Here is a 21,629-nt window from a genome sequence, read left to right as displayed (position 1 = left end):
ACGTCCTTCTCTTACAGCCAGTCAGGCTGTGGCTAGTATACACATTTGTTTTCTTTTTCTTTCCCTCTGCTGTAACCTTAACTCTGGGCACCATCATTTGCTACCCAGATTACTGGACTAGCCTTCTACAGGGATTTCACAACTCCTTTCCCAATTCTAATCTATTTTACACAATAAACAGATCAGTTTTCCTAAGGCACATTCTGATCACGTTGCTTACTTTCTAAAAAGTTGTCCAGGCTCTCCACTGCCTACATAACAGTCGCAATTCTTGGTCAAAGAGACACTTCAGAGTCCCTTTCTAGCCCATCCTCCCCCTGGCCGCCTTCACGAGGTCTGTGGTCCAGCCAAACTCACCGTGTTCCCCATTCAAGTCTGCTGTTTGGCCTCTGTATGTTTCTCGTTTCTTTAACTTTGGTAAGAATAGTCTCCATTTCTTCTTGTGTGTGGTACCCTAATCAAGTGAGGCTCAACCCACAGCAGTGGATTTCGAATATAACACTTTGTTCTTTCTTCTTTGAGTGCATCTCTATCAGTTCTTACAGGTACAGCCCCTGCCTGAGCTTTCAGAGCTCTGGATCTGCACTTCCACATGGCTCCTGCTCCTTTTAATATTATACTACTGTGATTTAAAGTTGACATTTCCTACCAGAATGCAAGTTGCTTGTCCCAAAAGTCAAGACTAAAATGAGGATTTGAGTGTAAGTGATGTCTTCTGAAGCTGATCTTTGCCTCACTTTCAGGAGAATGGGAGGGGTGAGACAGGGAGGGAATCGTGCATGATATCTGGCAGGGCAAGGCTCTGAGAAGCTGCGCTTCTGTCCTCTGTGTGTCTGCACTTGGGCTGGGGACCTGAAGTAGTCACGCGTTAGGTTCCTTTCATTACTAGCCGAGGGCCACACCCAGTGACGGTAACTCAGCTCCCCCAGCCTGGCCAGGAAAGATGGAGCCCCTCATGAATCCAGAAAGCGCCCAGGGAGACAAGCGCGCTTTGATGTGGGCACAGCGAGAGTCTGCAGTAGCCTTCCAGGGCAGAGCCTTGTGGGTTTATCTCCCTGTTCTCTGTAGTGACCACGAGTCTTAGCACGGTGGCACTGATTCAGCTGCTCGTAGATTTCCAGCCATCTATCTGGTGTCTCTGTTGGATGGCGGACCCAGTGTGAGCCACTGTGAATGAAGCCCTGAGCACGGCGGGCCCACCTCAGTGCTGCTCACGTGGAGTTTATGCACAGGGGGAACGTCCCCGAACAAGGAGGAAATAATCAGAGGGCTGACCTCTGTACACACTCCTCTAGGGATACCTGGAAGCAAAATTTTGTTTGCCACAAGTTAAGTTAAGGAAGCAATAACTACATCAAAAACATTTAAAAAATTCAAGTAGTATGGCTTCAGTAATTGAGAAATATGCCAGTGGGCATGATTTAATATGGATATCTTTTCGTATTAAGCAAACAAACACAAAAACAAAACATCCCAAGTTATTTACTTAAGGCATTTTAAAATTATTATATAATGTCTTAGTTCTATGAATCCAGTAAGATTGCCTTTTAAAGACTGTATAAAAGCAGTTAAGATAGGTGTTCAAACGTTGTTTCTGGTTAATAATGAACGCATTTGTCATTTTTCATATCTTCACTTTATCCACAAAACAATCTTAACAATAAATTCATCATTTCCTTGAAAATGTATGCCTTGGCAAATATTTCTCTGAGGAGACGTTAAAATATTCCCCGGTGTATAATTTCTATTTAACAGGTCTCCCTGTGAAATGGGTAGAAAATATTCTTTGTCGTACTTGCTTTTTGGGAAATCAGCACTACGAGAGAGTCACAGTGTTACTGGGATTCCATCATCCAATTAGCACTGTAATTAATATAAATAATAGATCTTAGACTTGTATGTCAATACGCCATTGATGAGTGATGCATGTTCTCCGGAGGGAATTATATTCGTATAATTGGTTTTTGTTGTGTTACAACGGACAAAGCGCTACTCAGACAGGAGAATCGATGTGGTGCCTGGCATATGGCAGGAGCACGTGGATGTGTGCTGAATGAAGGAGTGATGAGCGTCCTAATCACTGCCACTCCGGCTCTTGAAGTTAACGACATCTAAAGACGTTCTCTGCTGTCTTCACCTCCATCCCCCCCTGCTCACACTCCCACTCTGTAGCCCACAGAATACTTAACCTTCTGTTTATGTCCCCAGCATATACTTCATCCCTTGCTGTGAAGGGTCCAGTGTGATTTTGTTTTCCTGATCCTCAAGAAAAAGATTGCAGAGCAATCAAGACATTTGGTAAAACGTTCTTGGACAGGTGATTCAAGCAAAAAGTTGTCTATTATATAAAAATGATTTATATAGTGATGGTATTAGGAATTCACTAGTATCTGGGAGCTGCCTTGTTGTTGTTCCATCGCTTAGTTGTGTCCGACTCTCTGAGACCCCGTGGACTGCAGCACACCAGGCTTCCCTGCCCTTCAGCATCTCCAGGAGCATGTTCAAAATCATGTCCATTGTGTCGATGACAGCATCCAACCATCTCATCCTCTGTCGTCCTCTTCTCCTCCCACCTTCAATCTTGCCCAGTATCAGGGTCTTTTCCAGTGAGTCAGTTCTTTGCATCAGGTGGCCAAAGTGTTGGAACTTCAGCTTCAGCATCAGTCCTTCCAATGAATAGTCAGGACTGATTCCCTTTAGGATGGACTGGTTGGATCTCCTTGCTGTCCAAGGGACTCTCAAGAGTCTTCTCCAACATTACAGTTCATACCTGTCAGTTCTTCATTGCTCAGCTTTCTTCATAGTCCAACTCTCACATTCATACATGACTGCTGGAAAAACTATACCTTTGACTATATGGACTTTTGTCGGCAGAGTAATGTCTCTGCTTTTTAATACGCTGTCTAGGTTTGTCATAGCTTTCCTTCCAAGGAACAAGAGTCTTTTAATATCATGGCTGCAGTTACCATCTGCAGTGATTTTGGAGCCCAAGTAGAGAAAACCTGTTACTATTTCCACTTTTTACCCTCCTATTTGCCATGAAGTGATGAGACCAGATGCCATGATCTTAGATTTTTGAAAGTTGAGTTTTAAGCCAGCTTTTCCCCTCTCCTCTTTCACCTTCATCAACAGGTTCTTTAGTTTCTCTTCACTTTCTGCCACTAGAGTGCTATCATCTGCCTATCTGAGGTTGTGGATATTCCTCCCAACAATCTTGATTCCATTTTGTGATTCATCCAGTCTGGCATTTCACATGATGCATTCTGTATATAAGTTAAATAACCTAGGGAGTTACCTAGGATACTATAATTGGATTTATTAAAAATAGGGGAAACTCATGTGCAAATATTTTTAACTTTATAATTACATGTATTATTTTATTATAGTTTATTATATAATATTATATAATCTTTTATTATTTATTATAATATATTATATATTAATATTTATTATAGTTTGCACATGAGTCTGAAAGATCAATAGTAATTAATAATCAAATGATTCATAATTTCATATTATACCATTATATTTAATTGATTTTCAAGTATTTCTACACTAAGTTCCCCAAACCAAAAGTAGTTGTTTGAAATCTTCATCCTTATTTTCCAAAGATAAAGAGAATAGCTATAATTACCAATAGATACCACACAGATTATTCCTATCTGGACTCTATTCTATGGTTTTGTTTCTGTTCTTAATGAGATATTCTCATTCTGTATCAATCATTTCCAGTGAGAAAATGCATCTTTTTCTCTATTCATAGATATTGTTTTTTACCTGAGATTTATAAAACTATTATTTTTGAGATATAAATTGTGCAAGTATATATCAAGTCCTACTGATCTGAATATGCTGTAGAGTTCATTTCCTCTGTGCATGCTCAGTTGCTGAGTCACGTCCGACTCTTTGCGACCCCATGGACTGGAGCCCCTCAGGCTCCTCTGTCCCTGGGATTCTCCAGGCAAGAATACTGGAGTGGGCTGCCCTTTCCTCCTCCAGGGGATCTTCCTGACCCAGGGATCACACCTGCCTTTCCTGCACTGGCAGGCAGATTCTTTACCCCAGTGCCACCTGGGGAGCCCTCGGTCCTGATAAATAGCACCGTTGACCTTGTGCATCAGGATGGCGTTACTCCAGTAATACATTAGACATTTCTTTGTCGCCATATGTTCCTGATGAGTCATTGAGATCAGTGTCAGCCTGTGAGAACTTGTCCTGTGTGTGACCAGGAAACCCCTGCAGGCAGATTTTTGAGCGGATATGCTCTTTGATTATAAAATGTAACTGCAGTTTTGCTTTGCAAACTATTTGCAGCTGTTTTGAAAATGTATCACTTCATTTCCAACTGCCTTCTTATTTACTCATTCTAAAATTTTAGGGGAAAAGCTCTTAATAATTTATTGTTATTGAGCTCAGTGTTATCGTTGTTGTTTCCTTGTGAAGTCTTACATGACTAATTATTTGACTCAAGTTGACTGTTTAGAAGGATGAGGACCAGCTTGGGAACAGGGAATAGGGAGAAGCAGGGAAACTGGGCAAAGTGCAGCCCTGTGACGAGAATCATGGAAGACTCACACGGTTAGCATGTGATTGGTCCTGTGGAGGCTCTCCATCAAGGTCGTGAGTCTGTATAACCTATAAAAGTCAACCGGAACAGAAACAGACACATCGATCAGTGGAAGTGAATAGAGAACCCAGAAATAAACCCTTGCACCTGTGGTCAGTTAACCAACAACAAAGGCGCGAAAAGTACAGTGCAGGAAAGACAGTCTCTTCAATGAATGCTGCCTGGAAACTTGGACAGCTACGTGTAAAAGAATGAAATTAGAACATTCTCTGACACCATACACAAAAATAAATTCAAGATGGATTAAATACCTAAATATAAGATTGAAAACCATAGAACTCCTAAAGGGAAATATAGGCAAAATACTCTGACATAAATCATGGCAATACTTTTTTGGACCTGTCTCCTAAAGGAAGGCTTCCCAGGTGGCTCAGTGATCAAGAACCCACCTAACAATGCAGGAGATGCAAGAGATGTGGGCTCAATTCCTGGGTTGGGAAGACCCCCTTGAGTAGGAAATGCAACCCACTCCAGTATTCTTGCCTGGAAAATTCCATGGACTGAGGAAACTGGCCGTCTATAGTCCATGGGGTCACAAACAGTTGGACATGACTGAGCACACACACACACACACAGCAAAAGCAAAGGAAATATAAGGAAAGATAACCAAATGGGGCCTAATTACACTTAGAAGCTTTTGCATAGCAAATGAAACCATCAACAGAATGAAAAGGCAGCCTACTGAATGGGAGAAAATATTTTCAAATGCTTTGTCTGATAAAGGGTTAATACCCAAAATATATAAACATCTCATACAACTCAATAAAACAGAAATGGGCAGAAGAACTGGATAGACATTTTTCCAAAGAGGGAATGCAGATATCCCACAGGCACATGAGAAGATGCTCAACATCACCAGGCATCAGATGCAAATCCAAAGCACAGTGAGATCCAAACCTCACACCCGTCAGAGGGCTGTCATCAGAAAAATCACAGATGCCAGTGGTGTGGCTGTGGAGAAAAAGGAGACCTCGTATGCTGTTGGTGGGAATGTAATTAGTGTAGCCGCTGTGGAGAGCAGGGTGCTTTAAAAAGACCCAGAATAGAACCACCATAGTGTGCGTGCACACTCAGTCATATCTGACTCTGGCAACCCCATGGACTGTAGCCCACCAGGCTCCTCTGTCCATGGAATTTTCCAGGCAAGAATATTGGAATGGGTTTGACATTTCTTGCAATTCCATTCCTGGGTATATATCTGAAAAAAATACCCAGCAATGATAAAAAAAAAAAAAAGTATCCTAATATTCATAGCAGCATTATTTACAATTGCCAGGATATTGAAACTACCTAAGTGGCTATCAGCAGAAGGATGAAGAAAATGTGGTAAATATATTCAATAGAATACTACTCAGTCATAAAAACATGCAGTTTTGCCATTTGTGGCAACATAGATGGACTTGGAGGGCATTATGCTCAGTGAAATATGTCAGACTGAGAAAGAAATACTGTGTAATCTCACTCATATGTGGAACCTAAGACAGCAGCAGACTAGTGACTACAACAAAAAAGGAACAGACTTGCAGATACAGAGAACAAACTAACAATCGCCAGTGGGGAGAGAAGAGGAGAGAAGGACAATGTAAGGACAGGGGATTAAGAGGTACAAGCTATCATGTAGAAAATAAGCTGCAAGGATATATTGTATAATGTAGGGAATATAGCCAATATTTTATAAAAATTGTAAATGGGGTATAACCTCTAAAAATGGTGAATAACTCTATTGTACACTTGTAACTTATACAATACCATATCAATATAATCAAACCGACTCTTTGCAACCCCATGGACTGCAGCCTACCAGGCTCCTCTGTCCATGGAATTCTCCAGGCAAGAGTACTGGGGTGGGTTTCCATTTCCTTCTCCAGGGGATCTTCCCGACCCAGGGATCGAACCCAGGTCTCCCACATTGCAGGCAGACGCTTTACTCTCTGATCTACTCTGTGCAGCATAATCAACTATACTTCAATTTTAAAAAGTGGTGACCTTCCATCCAAAACAAACTTCTCAGAGGTAGAAATAAATCTCAATTGGGAACATTCTAGAAAGTTGGTTGCAGTATCTTTTTTTCTGTCTGGGCTAAATAAAACGTATATGCTATTAACAATTTTAATGCGCATTCTAAGAAATATCATCAAGTTACTCCTAGAAACCGACACTTGAATGATTCAGATGGCAAACAGGTAAGAGTGACTTATATTTTCATTCTGTCACCTTTTTGCAATAAAATATTGCTGAGTGCAGAGACCTGTATTTTTGAATGTTTTAATCTTGTGCCTTAGTATCAAACTGAATGAGATAGAATTATTTTTATTGCTTTTTGTAAACATGTATTTATGACTATGCAGAAATTTTCTGTTTTTCAAATGACTGTATGTTTTAGTACCCCTCTCTCTGAATTACCCATGCTTATGTTTTGTATTCTTCAGAAAGAATATTATGACCTCTATGTTAGACGAAGGAAATTGTTTGCATTAGGCATATTGACTGCCAGACAGCAGTGTGTTCTACAGGACAACGGATTATTTGCAATACTTTTATAGCTACAAATAATTAGAAAAACTATTTCTACTCTCCGTTCCTTTAGCATCTCTGGAAGTATACTGTGAAACTAAGTAAAATTTAGCTTTCTAGCTTGAATCCTTTTTCCCAAAACAAGTCAATGTTTTAGTGTTAAGAAAAAATGATTATATAGTATAGAAACTGTAAATGGTTAAGAAATATGGGAAATGATCTCCTATCATTATCAAAGTTAAGTAAAATTTAATGATAACATTTTTCTGATTTCTTCCATCAATAGTTTTAAAAAATCATTTGGTTTTAAGATGTCTGTTGCTGTTAAGGGTTCAGTGAATGGGAATTTTGCATCGGACTGGAATGTTGATAAAACCTATTTCAAAAGTAATTTGTCTCAGTAAGCTTATAAATATTTATCACGTTTAACCTAGGAATTTCATTTATTCTTAGCTATTCAGTAGAAGCAGCAACTACAACAAACTCCCGAGAAATGCTTTTATGAAATTATTAATAATAATCTCAAAAGCTAGAAATTACATAATGACTAGTAAAGAGGTTACTGGTTCTTGCTTATGTAGCTTTAACAATGTTGTTTACCAACATTTAACAATAATATTTTAGTATTCAGAATAAAAGGAGGGGATTATGGAGAAGTTGATGTGGTTCTCAGCTGGCTTCCACACTGGTTGAACAGACAAAACACAAAGTTATAATTCGTGGAAATATGTGTAATTAGAAATGAGGACCTGCTCCAGTGGTTGGCAGGCCATTAGGATTTCCTCACTGCCTGGGAATCCACTGCCAAGCTAGTCTAGGGAAAATTGTCTTAATATGGCGGAGTGGCTTTCATTTATTTTAAATTTTGAAGAAGGAAGCGTCCCCTCTCTCCTCTGGCACTCCCTCCTTGTATTCTGCTTGTCTGTCAGTGCCTCGTCACACCCCACATTAGCTACGAGTCTTTGATTCACTCTGGCTTTTTCTCGTAACTTGTTAAACTAAAAGCAGTGACTTAGCAGACTAGAGTTTATAGACCCCAGACCTGGGAAGGACAGAGAGAGGGACAATGTAAGACCCCTGACATTTGAAAGGTGATCTCACACCCAGACGGAACAGTGGGGGTGTAAATGTAACGTGGGCTCTCACGTGGACAAGAGGGGGTACAGAGAATAACAGTTCTCTCTGTTATTTCGAGAACTAACAGAAGGGGTGTTTTAAAGAGATTCATAACTAGGCGGGAAGGGATGAGTGGGTTTGTGGCTTATTCGTGCAGAGTTGTTTCTGCCTGTGAATTGCAGCATCTTATTTTCAGGGAAGCCTGCTTACAGCAGCAGTAGCCGGGGTGTAATCAACCTGCTCGAACAAGTCAACAAGGGAGCTCCAGCAAGGAAGCACTTCCCAACCTACGGAACTGGCTGCTGCTGCCGCACTCTGATGACAGTGTCCCGACGCCTTACAGGCAGACTGCAGCTGGTTAAAATAGCGTATTCAGTGTGTGTGTGTGTGTGTGTGTGTGTGCGCACGCGCGCGTGCATGTGTGTGTCTATCTTGGTGCGATTGGGAGAGAGGCCATAACATACAGTCTTTTTGTTCTTTATATCCCATTGGACTGTAGGTCACATCATTTAACCAATCAGTATGTGGTCATTGTCCCTGTCCTCAGGGTCTTTATAGTCCAGCAGGGAACATAAGATTAATATATATGACAATAACTTTGACACAAGATAAAATGAGATCAGTGCCAGGAGAGGGGCACACGAGTCAGAGTATAGAAAAATCACTGAAAAGAGTTAGTAGTTCAAGAACGCACAGTCATCGTTCTTAGACAAGACTATGTTAAATACTCCTCTATTAGCTGTGATGTTGTCATTTTAGATTCCGGGGCTTGCTTTACCTTTACCCTCCTACCAAAAACAGTTTGTGAGTAAAGGGGCAGGGCTGGAGGAGAAGCCTGTGTCCTTTTGACAGTAATCTGTGCATGATGTGAATTCAAATCTAGAAGGTTACAGCAATTTGTACACTATTTACCGTTTCACCAGCATGATTAGGTATTTTAATGAAAAGAACGATTTTATGAGCATGACCTTTTAAAAAGGTCTGTTTGAGGCAAGACAGGTAATCCATTTTTTATTTCCTTCTTTGCCGCTTACCCCTTTCTCAGTTTAATCTGAGTAAAGAAAAATTAGTCATGAAACATATGTGTATTTAGATGGGAATAGGGAGAGGAGAGCTTTTCTGATTTCATAGGATCTTCCTGGGTGAAATGGGCTAGTCATCATTCTAACTCCAAGAGAAAAAGGCAAGCTGCCAAAGCGCAAATATTGGCTGAAAACATTTGGCCTTTTTCTGCAAATTAATTATTTTATTCATTCAACCATGTTGTCGTCCTGATCACTTGGAATCTAGAAATGCCCACTATTTAGTCTGCCACAAAAGGCACCTTGGCTTCGGTATGCCTTTACTGTATATGTCTAGTAGTCAAGTGTGGAGCTAAAACTTATTAAACCAAATGTATCTCTGAGACTCATGAGAATATGTGGTCTGGGTTCCCGTTTCCCACTAGGGTTCATGCAGCTAGATTAAGTCTTTATCAGCGTTTCTGAGCTCCCAGCCTCCCAAGTCTCCTGGTGGAAAGTTGTTTTCTTGATGGACATCGGGGTCTCCCACGGGCATCTGATAGCCTTTGACCCCGCAGATATCTGGATGGGGTTAGGTCACGAGTGAGCTGCTGTCCTGCCCCCCCAGGTGGGGCGTGTTCATGGCCATGTCTCAACTCTGGCCTGGAGTGTGCTGGGGAGGGGATGCAGAAGTGAACCATCTTCTGGAGGCTCTAATGTCAGGCTTCCTGGTGGCACCGTGGTAGTGAATCTGCCTGCCAGTGCAGGAGAGACAGGAGACTCAGGTTCAATTCCTGGGTCTGGAAGATCTGGTGGAGGAGGAAATGGCAACCCACTCTAGTATTCTTGCCTGGAAAATTCCATGGACAGAGGAGCTTGGTGGCCTATAGTCCACGCGGTTGCAGAGTATTCTATATAATTCACTGACCTGTAGTGCATGCTGTCAGCGGTGGTTCTCATCATCATTAGTGACATGACCACATTACACATCTTATTTTATCTTAATTATGTGCTTCCCTGGTGGCTCAGATGGTAAAGAATCTGCCTGCAATGCGAGAGACCCAGATTCAATTCCTGGGTTGGGACAATCCCGTGGAGGAGAAATGGCAACCCATTCCAGTATTCTTGCCGGGGAAATCCCATGGACAGAGGAGCCTGGCAGGTACAGTCCACGGGGAGGCAGAGTCAGATGCGACTGAGTGACTAACACTTTCACTTTCCATGATATTCTTATGCGATAAGCATTGGTATTTACATGATATGTCTAAGAAAACTGAGGCTCAAAGAGATCAGCATCTTATCCAAGTCCCCTGGCTATAGGCAGGAAGAGCTAAAAATACATCTTTCTGGATCCAAAGCTTGTTTTCATTGTGCCACAGATTAACTGTGTACCACAGCATAAACACACACACACACACACACACACACACACACACACACAGACCCAAAACAACAGCAGCAACTCTTAGCAGAATTTTAGGAAACCCCTGGCGGTATAGCAGAAAGTTAAGTATATTTTCAGTATCTAGTATCTAGCTCCTGGGTCTGTCTTAATTCAGTTATGATGCTTTTCTAGGCATGGAAAAGATCCTTGTGTTTTCCCTTGTCTCACCATGTGGCACTGTAGATGCTCCTGGGTGATGACCTTCCCGAAATTAAATTGTAGGACTCATCAGTGGCTGATCCTAAGTGATGTGATGGCAGGACCAGACTCCTATTTCTATAGCTTCTATTCTTTTGCTTCCCTCTTTTGGGAAACACAAATTGTATCCTGGGAATGAATTTTGATATCACACAAACTATAGAGGTAACAGTATAAGTTAATCTTTGCTCGTGCCCTAGTGGCTTTTAATGTTATATTTCTACTAGTTTTTTTTTAATGTCATTGATTTATTTTTGTTATGTAGATTAGAAATTAGTAAAAATTCTTTGCTTAGTCTTAAACTAATACAGATATACCCATCTTTCAGGCTAATACTAATGTATGCTTTTGCTTTTTACAAAAGTAATAGATCTGAGATGCATTACTGGCTTCCAGTATTTGCACCATTTTGCTTTTTAAAGACTCACATATATGAACAGAAATGTAAAATTGTAAGCTGTTGGAATCTTGTATGTGACCAAAATTCTGGCACTGCCTTTAGAAATTCAACAAGAAGACAAAATAACAGGTTTAAGCCATTTTGGAAAAGAAAAAGAAAAAAAAAAACCCCACAGAGGCGTTGCAAGTTGTTATAGAGAGCTTACTCTGCCGCTGCCATCTGCATTAGGCCACGTGTGTGTTCTGGGAGGTGGGTGAGGGCAGAGTGTTGCGAGCCCACTGTTCTAATTCCTGCAGTGTGCCGTGGGTAACAGGCTGTGAGGCCAGGCGCTGGCCTAAGGGACTGGCATAACGACTAATGCGTTAATGTCCCAGACATTGTTGTATCCTAATAGAATAAGTTATGAACCCAGAGAAACACCCACTATTTCTAGAAGACTTGAGTGAAGGTGCTTTTGATCCAGGCGTCCCTTTTCTCTCCGGGGCTGGAGGGGGCACCGTCTTGCTTTATGAATTCCCGCATTAGCTCATTCAGTTAGCACGGTGCTTTTTTTCAAACAACACTGTCGTCACGCCCCACCCCTACCTTTCTCTGAACTCTAAAAACCTTGGGGAAAACCAAGTTTTTGCTAAAGGGGTGAGCTGTGTACACACTGTGCACACCCCTCGTGGGCGGAGGAGGCAAGCTGAGGCGCAGATGCGGCGGCCATGCGGCGGTGAGGCCCTGTTGCTTACGCTGCTCCAGCTGTGTGTGTGTTTCCCGTCATAGACGTGATCAGGGCGCCTGTGTGCTACGACCGCATGTGGGCAAAAGATGACGAGAAGCCTCAGATCTCGCTGTGGAGAGCAGTCAGTTAGAATAAACACATCCCCGGGGGCGCCCGTTCTGACCCTCCTCTCTTCTGTCGTCCCCTGTGAGACTTAGGAGAGACTGCTCGCGCTTTTCTGGCGGCTGTGCCCCCGGATACACGGGTGAGCAATCCTGCAGCCGTCTTCTGAAAACCTGTGCAGAGAAGATGCCTGTTCAGTAGCACTCGGGGCATGGCCCAGCTCTAGCGGGGAAGAGAGGGAGGTGGGCACGTCCAGACGTGACTTCCTGTAAGGCTGCCCCGCGGCTGGGTGTTTGGGCTTGCAGATACCTAATGCATCTTTTCAGGTGTTCATTGTGTTCAAAGCACTTGCCTGCACATGTAAAACTCACCGGCGCACATGTACACCATGCAGGCACAAACCCAAGTGGAGCTGAAGCCAGCGCCAACCGTCAGTGTTGTGCATATGAAAGATAAATGTTATTCACACATTCCGTGTGTATACTTTTATATATTTTTTCATGTTATTCTGTGTAAAATATAGCATGTTTTATATATTGTTTTACATAATTTACATGACTGTTAGTTGCTCAGTCATGTCCAACTCTTTGCGACCCCGTGGACGGGAGCCCACCAGGCTCCTCTCTGTCCTTGACATTCTCCAGGCAAGATTACTGGAGTGGGTTGCCATTTCCTTCTCCAGGGGATCTTCCTGACCCTGGGATCAAACCCAGGTCTCCTGCATTGCAGGCATTCTTTACCATCTGAGCCACCAAGTACAGTGCTCAAAATCTATGGGAAAGAGTCCAGAAAAGCTTTGTGAAGTGGAATGAGTGAGACTGCTCCCAGGGAGCTAAGGAAGAGTCAGCAAATGTGAGGATAACACGGGAAGAGTCAGCCTAGGAGCAGTAAGTCCGTTTACAGCAGTAGTAAATTCCCAATTCCTATTTTCCCTTGTTTCCCCTTATCATACAGCTTCCTACAGTCTAGATGAAAGAAGTGAAAAGTGAAAGTGAAGTTGCTCAGTTGTGTCCAACTCTGCGACCAGGCAATATTTTCCAGGCAACAGTACCGGAGTGAGTTGCCATTTCCTTCTCCAGAGGATCTTCCCAACCCAGGGTTCAAACCCAGGTCTCCCGGGTTGCAGGCAGATGCTTTACGCTCTGAGCCACCAGGGAAGCCCAGTCTGGGTAGCCCTTCCCAATCTACTATAGCTAGCCCTCTGGAGAATTCAATATGGCAGAGGAAAGCAGGAAAGAAGGGTTTTTAGGAATTTTAAACTTTAGTAAAAATTATTATGTGAATCTTCAAGAACACATTTCTTAGCAGTTGCACCCAAGTTGTGACATTTATTGAGAATTCACAGATGATATAGAAGCTCCTGTTGAGAGTGATATTGTTGTGTTATTTAGAGGTACTCAGGGAAATAATTTGAATCATCTCCTTAGGAAGATATGCCATGTCTTCTATACTTTTAGACAAAGATTCCTTCCCCAGTTTGTTTTCTGTGAAGCTAGTCATCATACTCACTTCCTAGGAAAGATCGTGGCAATATACAATGTTACGTACTTTCCTAGTAACACCCGTTCCTGTATTTTATACTGTAGGAATAGCTGTCCTGCTCTCCCACCATTTGTGGCATGCACATCCCTCTCTGGGGTGGACATTCCATGAGCATACAGGTGGTGTGTGACGCAAAGCACTTCATCACTGGACTGAGGCTGCAATCCCAGAGATAATTTACAGAGTTTATAAGTTGCAGGGTCCCTAATTGCACACAGACTCTGAAACAAGACTTGCAGTGCGTGTTAGCCTGTAGAGGGCACGCTGGTTGGTTCCTGCAGTGTCCGGAGCGCTCACTTGAGACTCTGTTACTCATTTACTAACTTACAGTACAAGGAAAATGGTGACAAGTCATCTGAGATGCTTGCCTGGTTTTATGTAATAATATTAAGTACCCGAAAACGTTGAAGAAGTATGACTTTTTATTAAAAACTCATTAAAATGATTTCTTTATGAAAAGTCACTTTTGCAATGGACGTTCATGCACAGTAACACCGAATGTCTTTTAAGGAAAGAGCAAGTAGCAGATTGGAGCACTACAATTGGTAAGAGACTCACTTTGTACTACAGACAGTGAATTAAGTCAAAACACAGAAATACTGAGAAAACACTAAAGCAGATTAAAGTCCCAAGTTAAATTCATGACATGGCTAAAGGTAAAAAAAAAAACAAAGCAAAAATAAAAATCTCAGCAGCTAATGTCAGTCATAGTAAAAAATGAAAAGAAACTATGGTGAGCGTGGCTCAAGTCTTCCTGTTGGAGAGTGTTCACTGAGCCTGACTCTCACTGTGATGTGCACAATGTGTGAAAAGCATCTGTATGTCAACAGTATTCTCAGTAACTCGCTTGTGCCTTCTGTGAAAACAAATCACTTAAGGCAAAACAGTAGTGGGAAGATTCTCGACAGTATGTCTGTATGTAGAATCCTACTTGATGAGTGTCCTCTCTCATGTTTCCCCAAACAGACAGGTGTTTGGTCTTTCCTTAGCCACTTTAGTAGCAGGCTTAGAAGACAGATACTGTAGAGATTTTGCTATTGATAATTAACAGGGATGGCTTTTACGGTATTGACCAAGAGCTTCATGGATCAAGAAAACAATACATTTTGACTCCATTGCACAGAGTAAACACGCAGTACTTGTGGGAGATTGAGTCAGTTCTTCTGGGCATCTGTCCCCAAAGTCCATCCTGTGTATAACTGTATGTGGCCAGAGGAACTGCACAGTTCATTAGTCTGATTCATTTCAAACTAATTTGTAAAATGAGCAGTGTAATGTAGCATACATAGCATCCCATGAGGATAAGGCAGAAAAGGAGATTTATGGTTGACCAAGTAAGATGCTTAGGTCAAGGATTGGCAGACTTTTCTGTAAAGGGCAAGACGATAAATATCTGGGTTTTAGCTTTGTAGTCAATGTATGGTCTCTTTCACATGTTCTTTTTTGTAGCGCTTTTCTACACAACCATTTAAAAATGTAAAAATCTCCTTAGATCTTTGCAATACAAAAGAGATGCAAGTGACTGTGAGACTCGGGTTTGCCTGCTGAACCAAAGCAGCGTGTAGTCGGTGCCTTGCACATCCCCTAAGAGGAGTCCATTAAATCAGCATTCTCTGTCATGATGAACAAACATTTGTAGGCCATTTATTAATCTCAAGAGATTAGTCAGAGTGTCTTTCAACTGGCACATGGCCCTGTGTCCTCTTCTTGTGGCCTGTTCGGAGGAGGCTCTTATCCTCTGTCGCTCTGGCCTTTTCCTTGCCCTTGGACCTGACCTCTCTGCTGCGCCTACTTCTGAACAGGAGACCGGTTTCCCGCGTTAAAACCAGGTAGTGCAGTTCAGTGAGGAAATAGTCTTCTGCCATTTCCTCCCTGCTGGATTCTTCTTCCTCTCCAGCTTCAGAAGCTGGAGAAATTGCAGGAACTAGTTCCAGAAGCAAGGGCTATAATGGATGGCTGCTGCTGCATTCATGGACGCTTTTTGTCTTGCCCTGCTGTCTGCAGGGATGCTCCTAAACCCACAGAGTACTGAGTATGATGCAGGTCCTAAAGGCACGGATAGGGGTTGCTTAGCCTGGAACTCTGAGGAGAAGTGCCAAGACCCAGAGTGTTCTTCATGAATAGTTTCTGGAACAACCCATGGGAAGTCAGAGACAGGGGTGTAATGGATCTTACCCATTTTAATCTTTTCAGAGGAAATGTTTTACACACTTATTTTAGTTGGCTTCTTTATGTATATTATCATATTTATTTATTTGGCATGGCAAGCACTCGCTCGCTCTATTTTTTTTTTTTTTAGCAAAAGACACACTGGTCTCAAGTCTGTGCCTCAGAATATGCAATGGGAAGTCTTTTGTGTCATTTAAGTATTTTTCTGGTCAATTTTATGCTCTGCCATGCTGAAATTTTAGGAACATATAGGTTACACAGTGAAGCAGATGTGGATTCCAAACCTGGAAAAATAAAAATGAAGAATTACTGAAATTAGAAAATGCCAAACCTTGATAATAACACCTCTTAGACAAGAAAATCAACTGAGGCACAACTCTTTGGAAATTGGGAGTACAAAATAGTCTTACATTTTTCCTTTAAAAAGTGCATTAAACTGTCTCACATTTTCATGTTTTTTCTGTGCTTCTTTGTAAGCGATCCCATGCCTTTGCAAATTAATTTGCAGCCATCTGTTCAATGAAAACGAATCCCTTATTTTGCAACTTAAGCTAGTCAACTTAAAATTTAACTTTAAATGTATCCTAATATAAAATTCAAGTGAATAGGTAAGGAATATTGATAAATACAACAATATATAAGGGCATTTTAACTGTTCAGGCTGTCATATGACGGTTAGATGAAACAGTAAAATTTTTTGACCAGGGAACATGTATCAGAGATAAAATATTAAAAAAACCGCATAAATTTCTGATCCAAATAGCAAACATATTCTGAAGCCCAATAAAATTGGACTGAGCACAAGGAAACAAACAAACAAAATGACAACCCAGATATGGGTCTGCTTTATTTTAAACAACGGTCTGTGAAGCCCAACTGGATACTTGGAAATGTGTTATAGGTAATTTAATAAATCAAGCCATTAAACTAATTCTGCTTCAATGCTTAATTGCTTCAAGTGGAATTTTTGTCTTGAAATTATAAGATTGACATTCTTTTCAGTTTCACTCTACTTATTTACCCAACCTTCTTATACTTATGTTTGACCAACTTTTTCCTCAACATCCATAGAAATTAAACAGATAATAGTAAGACTGTGGCAGATCTGGACAGATGAACATGCCTACTTCTCCAGCAGGTCATAGGTAGGTGTGGTTGTTGGCTCCACAGTCAGAGAAAAGGGAATCAGTGTCAATATATTTCAGTCTTATCTGTAGAAAAGGTAAAACTCCATTTGATTCATAGCTTCATATTTTCCAAACAACAAAGAAATTTTTTAATATAATTTGAATTTATGGAGAAGAACTTAATTGGAAGCAAATGCAAATTAGATACATTTTTGGTCATGGTTTTATTTTTTTTTTAATATATAAAACTTTATACATGCCATCCTGTTTTCTGTAATTTCATCATGCCAAATTATGGCTTGTTTAACAAAAGTTAAATAGTACAAATCCCTCCCCACCCTCCAAAAAGTCACATTTAGCATGTAACTATGGAAGCATTTAGCACAGAGCTGTGGGAACCGAGCCAGCACGTTAAGTACGTTAACCGCACTTGACTGCGTGCACAGTGGTCTGGCCAGCGTGAGAAGAGGTGTTTTGCTCTGCTTTGAATGCCCCCCGTCAACTTCAAGTATGCTGCTAAGCTGCTAAGTCACTCCAGTTGTGTCCGACTCTGTGCGACCCCATATATATAGAGAGAGTCATCCCTTGGTATTCTCTAAGACTTGCTTCCAGGACCCTCCAGGGAAGGAGAGTCCACAGATGTTCAGGTCCCTTGCAGCGGGACCTGAACGTGTGGATCCTGCCTCCTAGGAGAAGAAGGCCCAACTGCAAGTTTAAAGGTTTTTAATTAATTGCTCCTTTCCCTAATGACCAACACAGTATGTCAGAAATATATTGACACTACACGATTTGAAATGAATTTTGAGATGTCAGGGTAAGTATGGTGGGAAGAGAGACAATGTAACTTTAACATCAAAGCCTATATCTTCCTTATTTTATAAATGTTATCATTTAATCAGAACACCGAGTGATTGAGAACGTTTTTAGTTTTGTATTTAGTGACTCAGTGAACTAGAGCTAAGGATGATAAAGTAAAAATGAAAGTGAAAGTCACTCAGTCGTGTCTTACTTTTTGTGACCCTTTGGACTGTACAGTCCATGGGATTCTCCAGGCCAGAATACTGGAGTGGGTAACCTCTCCCTTCTCCAGGGGATCTTCCCAACCCAGGGATCGAACCCAGGTCTCCTGCATTGCAGGCGGATTCTTTACAAGCTGAGCCACAAGGGAAGCCCAAAAATACTGGAGTGGTAGCCTCTCCCTTCTCCAGAGGATCTTCCCGACCCAGGAATTGAAGTGGGGTCTCCTGCTTTGCAGGTGGATTCTTTACCAACTGAGCTATCAGGGAAGCCCTAAAGCCCTAAAATTATATATCAGAAAAATAATGCAGGTGAACTATTCTATTGCTTGAGGTAGAAATTTCACTGTCTGTTTAAAATCATATTTGGAATACCTCTGACTTCTATACGTGACTAACCCAAGCTCTTCCTTACGGACAGGAAGTCATTCTGTAAGTCTCCCGTGTTTAAGTAGCTAGTGATTCCCTACAAAGTAGAAACATTTGCTACAAGAATATGGGGAGCGGGCACTTAGGTAAGGACAGGTGGGCTAATGAAGAACATCCTAAGTGAACAGATTTAATTCCAAAGCAGATGGTACTTAATACTTAATGATTTTAGTTAATTAATCACTTAATTGATTGGCTATTTCTGATATGTATGTGAGCTGCAGAGAAGAGGCAATTGGGATAGTATTTCATGACAGAAAATAATTAAATGATTAAAGATGAAACTTCAATTCAGAAATGCACTTCAGAGGGAGACCTTAAGCTTGATATCTGAAAGTTTCATTGTGTAAGTAGGAGAGTTGAAATGTTTTGTAGAGTTCAAAATGGAAGCAGGCACTCTACTGAAGGAACAGCAATATGATGAATCTTTAGCTTTTGAATGTGACTTCCTCCTATGCTTTCATTAGGGCTATTTCACTTTCAACTCAGAACCCAGTTTATAATGCAGGCTGTCATGTATAATCCCTAGAAAAAATTCTGGAGTTTTCCATTTGGAAAATATCGAAAATGTGCTTTTTGCTTTGACCACTATTCGGTAACTCAAGGAAATGCATTTCCTTCCTCATATATTTGCATATTTGATCTATCTTTGATCATGCGGTTAAGACCTGGCAGGCTCAGTGGTTGTCCAGTCCAGTTTAAGGTTCTTAAGATTGTCTTGTGTCACCCTTTATTCTTATCACAAAACATATGCATGTGTTGATGTGTGTGCATGTCCATTTGTGTGTGTGTGTGTGTGTGCACAGTTCAGTGATGACAAAGATTGTCTCTCTTCTAACTGTTACTTACGAGGCATCCAATACTTATTTGCTAAGTGAATGAAAGTACAAGATATTTAAAGATTATTTCAAACCAAATGTAAGAGATTACCATACTGAACTTGGGGGCGTAAAAGGATGAAAAGGAAAGTGAGATAGAAACTTGATAAGAGAACACCACTGCCAAATGCACGATGAATAAGAAGTAGTTTAATTTGGTTAAGTAAGGATGTAGCAGCCCACCAGGCCCCTCCGTCCATGGGATTTTCCAGGCAGGAGTACTGGAGTGGGTTGCCATTGCCTTCTCCGATACATTATGAAATACTCATCATGATAAGTATAATTACCATCAGTCTCCCTACCAAGTTATTATGATACTATTATAACTATAATAATATGAGTATATTCACTTTGCTGTACATTATGTCCCTGTGACTTATTTATTTTATAACAGGATGTTAATACCTCTTAGTCCCGTTCACCTGTCTCACACATTCTGCACTCCCTTCTGGCAACTATTGGTTTGTTCTCTGTATTTATGAGACTGTTTCTGTCTTACGTTTGTTGTTTGCTTTGATTTTTAGATTCCACATATAAGTGAAATCATATAATATTTGTCTTTTTCTTCCTGACTTATTTCACTTGGAATAACAGCCTTTAGGTTCATCCACATTGTCATCAAAGGCAAGATTTCATTTCTAATCGCTGAACAATATTTTGTGGTATAAAAAAATACATCTTCTTTATCCATTCATCCATACATCGACACTCAGGTTGCTTCCATATCTTGGCTGTTGTAAATGGTGCTGCAGTGAACATCAGGGTGCTTATGTCTTCTCACGTTAGTGCTTTGGTTTCTATGGAGAGATGAGAGCTTCGGGTTTAAAGAGATTGCATGAGGTCTATTAGAAGTGTTTAAGTGCTTTTATTATCATGGAGCTGCTGCGCCGTGTTAGACACCAGGAAGAGGCAGTACTCTCTTCATAGTTTAAAATCTTGTGTTTTGTAGGTTTGTGTTAACTTCCATCCTGCTGCCAAGATATTGTTTCGGTTTCCGCAGGATCCACATTCGGAAAGTTGTCAGCGCAGGTCACTGGATGTCAGTTTCATAGAGCAGAGCGGACGTTCTTGTTGTCTGTGCTCCCCCACAGCTGCCAGCGAAATGCCTCACACACAGGAGGTACAGAGGGTCTCTGAAGTTCTGTGTTTCCATCTTTCGGAATTTCTCAGCTACAGTCTTTCCAGCATGCAGGACATGTCTAGGGAATTTAATGTATTTAAAGGGATGACAAAAAATGGACTTTTTGAGCTAGTACACTGCAGTGGGAATTGCAGGACGCTAGATGTATTGGAGAGTCAGGGCCCGTAGAAGCAGCCAGATATCCGGGCACTTACATAAATGGGAACCTTCATTTCACACTTACCATCCTCTTGGGTCCCCAGCAAATTGGCTCCATACTATGAATGAATGCAATAATTCATCAGGATTATTGCACAAGGAACTCCAGCTGTAGATATGAGTTCTAACTAGGTGGCCTGCACATTTTTTCTTTTTCAGTATTGGAAATCTATGATGGATACATGCATCAGATCAGATCAGTCGCTCAGTCGTATCCGACTCTTTGCAACCCCATGAATCACAGCATGCCAGGCCTCCCTGTCCATCACCAACTCCCGGAGTTCACTGAGACTCACATCCATCAAGTCAGTGATGCCATCCAGCCATCTCATCCTCTGTCGTCCCCTTCTCCTCCTGACCCCAATCCCTCCCAGCATCAGAGTCTTTTCCAATGAGTCAACTCTTCGCATGAGGTGGCCATAGACAATCCTAAATTGCATGATCATTTTAATAGCTACCCTGTTGGATCAAGCATGCGCTCAGAGCAGCCATATTTAGTAATATGGTTTTCCAAGAGGGACATGCAGGCTGGAATCTGTCCCAGGTTGTAACAGTCTGACCCGACTAGACTGAATGCTTTAAATGCAATATTTGATATGGTTACAGCAGCCTTGGAAAGGTATCTTATTATTTCGGTTTTCCAGATGGAAATAAGGATTAGGGAGGTTTTGTGACCTGCCTTGTGGATGTGGCTAGACATACCCCAGGTTTGACATCAGGTCTCTCTGCACGCAGAGCCTTTCTCCCAGGCTCTGCTCTTAGGGCCATCAGCAGACATCTGGAGGAGACCTCCGTGTCCGGCAGGGCTGCAGGCAGGTTCCACAGGAAAGACTATTCAGGAACAGCCTCACAGCCTTGGTCCTGAGTCTGGGGGCTCTACCTCTGCCCCCGGGCTCTGGAACACTGAGGTCAGGTGGTGGAGCAGGAAGGATGTGCTGGACCATCTCCTACCTCCTAGAATGTAAACTGTCAAATCATCATTCACTTCAGAGACTGTGTC

At 41.6% G+C, this 21,629-nt stretch overlaps 1 protein-coding gene and 1 long non-coding RNA gene across 3 annotated transcripts in view; one reads left to right on the top strand and one right to left on the bottom strand.

Annotated features, from left to right (window-relative positions):
• NALF1 (NALCN channel auxiliary factor 1) overlaps positions 1-21,629 on the top strand; it is a 614,124-nt gene that overhangs the window by 116,371 nt on the left and 476,124 nt on the right. The window lies entirely within an intron of this gene.
• LOC129624759 (uncharacterized) lies at positions 20,148-21,457 on the bottom strand. The gene is made up of 3 exons (XR_008701156.1): positions 21,332-21,457; positions 20,655-20,688; positions 20,148-20,489 (listed from the first exon to the last, which is right to left on the bottom strand). It is a non-coding gene; the product is annotated as an uncharacterized LOC129624759 (long non-coding RNA).

This window comes from Bubalus kerabau, chromosome 12 (assembly GCF_029407905.1).
Source record: "Bubalus kerabau isolate K-KA32 ecotype Philippines breed swamp buffalo chromosome 12, PCC_UOA_SB_1v2, whole genome shotgun sequence".
Taxonomy (NCBI): Eukaryota; Metazoa; Chordata; class Mammalia; order Artiodactyla; family Bovidae; genus Bubalus; species Bubalus kerabau.
This window is presented reverse-complemented; position numbering and strand designations above follow the sequence as displayed.